General features: G+C 36.9%; 1 protein-coding gene across 6 annotated transcripts in view; it reads left to right on the top strand.

The window, feature by feature from the left end:
• The first annotated feature begins 598 nt into the window (after positions 1–598).
• The window catches only part of LOC134532381 (histone-lysine N-methyltransferase SETD2), a 73,468-nt gene continuing 68,066 nt past the window's right edge, over positions 599–6,000 (top strand). For 5 of the 6 annotated variants that reach the window (XM_063368846.1, XM_063368842.1, XM_063368845.1 and 2 more), the window contains exon 1: positions 605–757. The gene's annotated coding sequence lies outside the window, so the exon portion shown is untranslated. Of the gene's footprint in view, positions 758–6,000 lie in introns of all 6 variants that reach the window. The other variant, XM_063368827.1, reaches the window with a different exon arrangement.

The raw sequence follows: 6,000 nt of genomic DNA, 5'->3' as shown, positions 1-6,000 counted from the left end.
TGGACCTGATGTATGACAACAGTAATCACCACTCAGATACCTTCACATTCCAGATACCACCAGAATATGTTATCGCATCAAGATAGCCAACTCCGAACCTCCATGCCTCCCCATCTGCAGAAAGGCACCACCTGTCCAGAGCTGATCCCCCAAGCACCCGACAAAGATGCAAACTAACAAGCAACTGATCCCCAAAGACGAAATCGCTGGAGGGTCCTGATAATTTGACTTGAAACATGTCACCTTGTCGGCCTTTGAGCCCATTGTGTAAATATTCCATGTGTATATTTAAATAAATATGCATTTTTGGAGGTATCCCGAAATAAGGAATATCCATTAAGAAATATACAGATATTCAATTGTATATCTTAAATGTGAGAAAAATTTATTCTCGGCGTAATTTGTATAATTGCTAAATGAACTAATATATATATTTTTCTTTTTCAATACTTTGATATTTTTGAGGATAGGTTACAGGTTAAAGCGATTGTTTATTTATTTTTTCTTTGATGTAGCCAGGGAGATACAAACGATACTGGATGAAAACTTTTTTTTTTTTTTTACTTGTATTTGAATGTATGGCTGCACGCAAATGTACCGCGGCTTTGGTGTTAAACAATGTTTAAGAAATGGCGATTGTAGGTGTGCGTGGATCTCAGAATCATCACAAAATGCAAAACTCGTATTGTGGTGAATGCAGGATAAGTCTGTTTTGTGTTTCTAGACCATTTTTATGAGCATTAATACAGTATAAAAGGTGATTGGCCATTTGTATTTTTAATAGTGATGGGAAGTATTTATAGGTGTCAATAGTGTTCTACTACTTTAAGAATATTTTAGTTCTTGGACTTAAATGGAATTGTTGACTATCCTTTAGCTTTGTATTGATGTCTTAACACATTTATAGACCCAATAGCAATTGCTAATAAATAGAAAATACCTAAATGTTTGTGCTGAGTAAAAAATTCTCATATACCATAAGCTGTTTTCCTAAATATGGGCGGCGCGCTGCTTTCACACATAACATCCCTTTTGCTCGGGGTGCATTCGAATGGTTTCATTAAACCTCAAATTTACACATGCCATTAAGATTCCTTTTTAGCGATATTCTTCGCTGGAGCAGTAACGTAATCTTACTCGTCGTCCTATTTTGATACTTATATTTTTAACATATTTCGTTTTTTTTAAGTGATGTGTTAGTCGTAGTTTGTTAGGTAACTATTTAATTTCAGTTTAGTCATAAATTTGTCGCCCATTGTGTAGTTTGTGTGTAATAATTACATAAAAATGTGTTTTGTTTACGATTTAGAGCTGTAAAATTATGTATTTGTGGTTGGTTTTCCTTCAAAAACAATCTCCAAATATAAGTTTGGTAACAAATCCTGCAGCCTTTTGGTAACAAATTGTAACATGATTAAAATGAAGAAAATGTTGCATTCACATTAACCAGGTAATTGTGACTTATTATTATAATGTTTTATTTACAAAATCATATCTGTTAACGAGTAACTGAACATTTTAGGCCAAAAAAGTATTTTATACAAACTGTAATGCTTTCACAGATTGGATTTACCTTTTTTAAAATTAAAAAAAAAATGAAATTGTTTTGATTACTAATGTTGCTCAATTGTCGTGCAAATAGGCATTTTTGAATTCCTACTGGATTCTGAAATAATCTGTTGTAGAGAGAGTCAGTGATGTAGCAATTTCAATAATTTTACATCAAAATTTATTCATCTTTAATGTGCTAATGCACACAATTTTCCTAGACTCCAAGGCCCTTCACAACTCCCAGAATACATTTCAAATAAAAAATTGTGAGAATTAATTAATACATTTTCAGCAACTTAAAAAAATAGACAACTGATTGCAGTGTAAAATACTATAAAAATACACCAAAAAATATATATTTTTTAAAGTCATTATTAATGTAGCTTTGCTGGTTTAGACATTTAACATTAGACAAATAAATGTATTGCACCATTAATTCGATGAAGTATTAAAATAAATATGCTCCCAATCACACAATCTACACAATAACTGCTCTGTAAAATCATTAAACATGCCAGTGCCTACTTCAAACTCTTTCACAACCTTTAAAAGACAAAAAGAATTTACAAATGTCTATTGCAATATTAACTTGATGGTCTTAGCTTTAGTGGTTCTGATTCCAACATATCACTTTGGAAAACACAAAACAATTCTTTAAAATGACAAATTAAATTAAATAAACAATATTTAGACATATAGAAAACATCTAAAATATTGCACACCTAAGAATATTGACTAATAAACACATAATTGACTACCTCTATTTTATTAATTTTAAATACCTATATGAATAATTATTTCTTACCAGTTCTATTGGCGCCTATTTTTTTTTATCATTCTCACAATACCTACATATACACTAGGCGCAATATAACTCCGAGCTTGAGCTACGTCACACACGAGGAGTGTTGACTGCAACACGTGTGGGGGGTCGGGTGGATGAGGAGGGGGTATAAGCAGATACGGCGACCTTGCACAGCAGGTAGAGAAAAGCAGAAAACATTGACCACTTACCACTGACGTTCCTAGCACTACCTCAGTTCTTCAACACCACTGACTGTTCCATCCGAAGAGTCTGATGTGTAAATGTCACTGCTGTCACTGTTTGCATCACCTAACTGAACAATCACTTTATCAATTTCAATGTCAAAACGCACATCCTTTCTCGAGTGTCTTGACGTGATTGCAAATCGGTATCCAATCTTCTGGACCCATTCGGTTAAATATCTCATCGCAAAGTTTTTTTACATTTGCCAAATTGCAAGTAACATTTCTGAAGCGACTTCTCCTTTAACTTTAGCCCATATGCTATCGGATTCAAATCCGGATGATAAGGGGGCAGACGAAGTAATGTGTGGCCACTATTTACCAATAGTCTGTCTGCCGAGTACTGCACTTGCGAAGGTTTGTGCTTCTTTATGAGGTTATACAAGTTTGGTTTGAGCATGTCGCTAGTAAAGGAAATATTCTCCTTACTTAACCACTGCTGCATTTCCAATTTTGTCGAGTTGGAGGTAGGCGTTTTATTTATTTTTACATTGTGATAGGGAGCATTATCTATCACAACAACACTGTTCGGTGGAAGATTTTGTATTAATTGTTCGGTGAGCCATTTTTCATATTGTTTGTACAGTCGTGCGAGACACACCCGTCGCATTAGCTGTTCTCAGCTGTGCTTTCTCTAGTGAAATGGAGGGTTCCTAAAATCGCGCTTCATTTTCCATAAACTGCAGAACGTTATAGACGATTTCCCGCGCCTGCGAGTGCAGTTTTTTACTCTTAACTTTTGACAACACTGGAGGCATTTTATGTATAAAGTTGTACTTTACTGAAGTAATGCACTACATATGCAACACTGGCTCTGAACAAAAGTGATACACTACATGCATACAAACCTCAGATCCAAACTGTAAACGAAAACGTTTAGTAAGTACCAACATATTCGTCGGATTTCACCGAAGGACTAAGTTTTCACTCTGTGCAGTAGCGTGTAGCCCCTGTTATCAAGTTACGCATTATCGCTCGCCGCGCCACGTCTGCCTTCTCCAGTGTCGGGACTCACATACACACAACGATTTTCTAACCGTCACCCAGGCTCGGAGTTATGTTGCGTCTAGTGTAACAGTGGCACAAATATAATTTACTGATTTCAACATGGAGATAATGGTACACATAATAAAAACAATTTACTCAAAAATAATCTCAGGCAAAAAAACTCCCTTTACATTATCATAAAACTTGAAATATTCTTGAAAATGCCATTTTTATAAATATATAAGTAGATGTAACATTTTTTTCTTGGAAAGCCACTCTGATCAGTAATTGCAGTTATTTTTAATAAAAGTGCATATCTGGAGACATAGGTAACTGTACATATTTACCAATTATAGATAAATTAAATATTATATTAAAAGTATGTAACATTTTAGTGTACTTAACAAAACCAGCTACTTGTTGGGGTGTTAAACAAGTTTGGATGAAGACAGGGGTACCAGTAAATTAAGACACCTTTAAATTTAAACGGTTTATTCATAATAAAGTATTATAATTAACAATCACAAAGATACTCTGTTTCTGTTTAGAACTTGAAGTAGGCTGCTTCTTCCTTTCCCAGCAGTCGACAGCAAGCCAACGTGTACTATGCACATATATACGTTGGAAATTAGACATTTACCAAGAATTAACATTGACTTCAGTCTTCATAATCATGTGAGCCGAGTGCATGAAACTCACTCCAGATTTTTGTTTCAAGCAATCTAACAATCTTTAAACATTAAGGCTTTCGTTGTACCAAATTTTTCTGAAGTATGAAAGATCATTTAAACTTCTTATTAGTTTTCATTGTGTGTTGTCTTTGGTAAAAGCTATGATTGGTCCAGCCTGAAGGGTGAATATTCAAAACCATTTAATATTCAAGAGTCTCTACTACTGCTGGTACTTGCCTCATTTCTTCATGTTTGGCAGCGTATCACTTGCTCTGGTTCCAGTGTCTTATTGGTACTCGCTCTGGCACTGGCAGTACTGGTCCATCGCGTCAGCACCCGATCAACGAACCCAGCAAAAGCAGTGAGTCTGCTGCTCACCCAGTGGTTCCTTAGCACCCAGCGAGTCTCCTACTCATTCAGTGGTCCGTTGAGGGGCAGTGAGTTATCCTACTCGCTCACTGTTCATCAGCGAGTAGCGAGTCGTCCTTCTCGCTCAGTGGTTCATTGGTGGGCAATGAGTCCTCTTAGTGGTCCGACAGTAGCAAGTCGTCCTACTCGCTCAATGTCCGTCAGGGGGGCAGGGAGTCATCCTACTTGCTCAATAGTTTGTCAGTGGCCAGCCAGACCCCTGTATGCTCAGTGGTGCGGTGAAGGCAGCGAGTTCTCCTACTCGCTCGGTAGTCTCGCTCCTGCGAGTAGCCTTTCGAATCAGTACTTGATCAGGCAGAGCTTCTGTAGTCCAGTGACCTGTAGTCTGACCGCTGTTGGTCTCCCCTGTCTAGGCTAGCTCGTCGGTTTACACACCTGCGGAGCTGCTGTGACATCAGCTGTTGTTCACTGCTTGTCGCTGCGTCCCAACTGTCAGTACCTTAAACGACTTACACTAGACAAATTGTTCCGACTAAAGCTCACTGCATCACAGAGTTTGGGATAAAGCATTATGGCTGTACACACTGCAACATACTTAATGCACTTAAAACTTGATTGATTATAATTTTGGCGGCTGTATAAGTATTCAATACACATTGATTACAAATTTTATGAAGTAGTTCGGTTGGTTAAGGCTCTGCTTTGTTTATGTTTGATGTCAATATTTTTTTTGCTATTTGCAGTTTGCAAATAGCAAACTTTAGAAGTTAAATTGAACTTTTGGAGAGTGACAGGGTCACGGTGGTTGAGAGGTCGGATCACTCGCTCCCCATCAAGGCGATCCGAGTTTGATTCCTAAACTGGGTTGAACCCGGATATTTCTCCAGTGGGAAACTTAACAGATGTTGCTGTACGCCTGTGGGTATTTTCATTCCATCTCGTCACCTTTCATTTTCCTTCAAATTCAACAAGATCTTAAGCTGGATCCAGTTCATTTCTAAGGAGTGACAGGATGTCCACATTCTGGAAAGTCAGGGAAATTCAAAGTGATTATGGAAAGTCGGGGAATTTACTTAAAAACCTAGAAAAGTCATGGAAATTCGTTGGTGATAATAATTTGAGGGGGAAATGTAGGCCATGACCCAGACTTTGAACACTTTTTTTTTTCAGATGGAGATCTAGTGCATAGTCATACACTATAAAAGGGCATATGCAAAGTTCTGTTTGAATTAGTACAGCTATTAGGATGGTAGAGGCTGTATTGTCTTTAATTTTTCAGGAAGTTGCAATATATGTCAAATTATTTTAAAGAAATTATCAGGGAAATTTATAATTTTGTTCATGAGAAAGGCAGGGAAATTTTTTACAGTTTTGT

The sequence above is a fragment of the Bacillus rossius genome, chromosome 1, assembly GCF_032445375.1.
Source record: "Bacillus rossius redtenbacheri isolate Brsri chromosome 1, Brsri_v3, whole genome shotgun sequence".
In the NCBI taxonomy this organism is placed as follows: domain Eukaryota; kingdom Metazoa; phylum Arthropoda; class Insecta; order Phasmatodea; family Bacillidae; genus Bacillus; species Bacillus rossius.
Note: the sequence above shows the minus strand (reverse complement) of the source record. Positions and strands in the feature narration are given on the sequence as shown.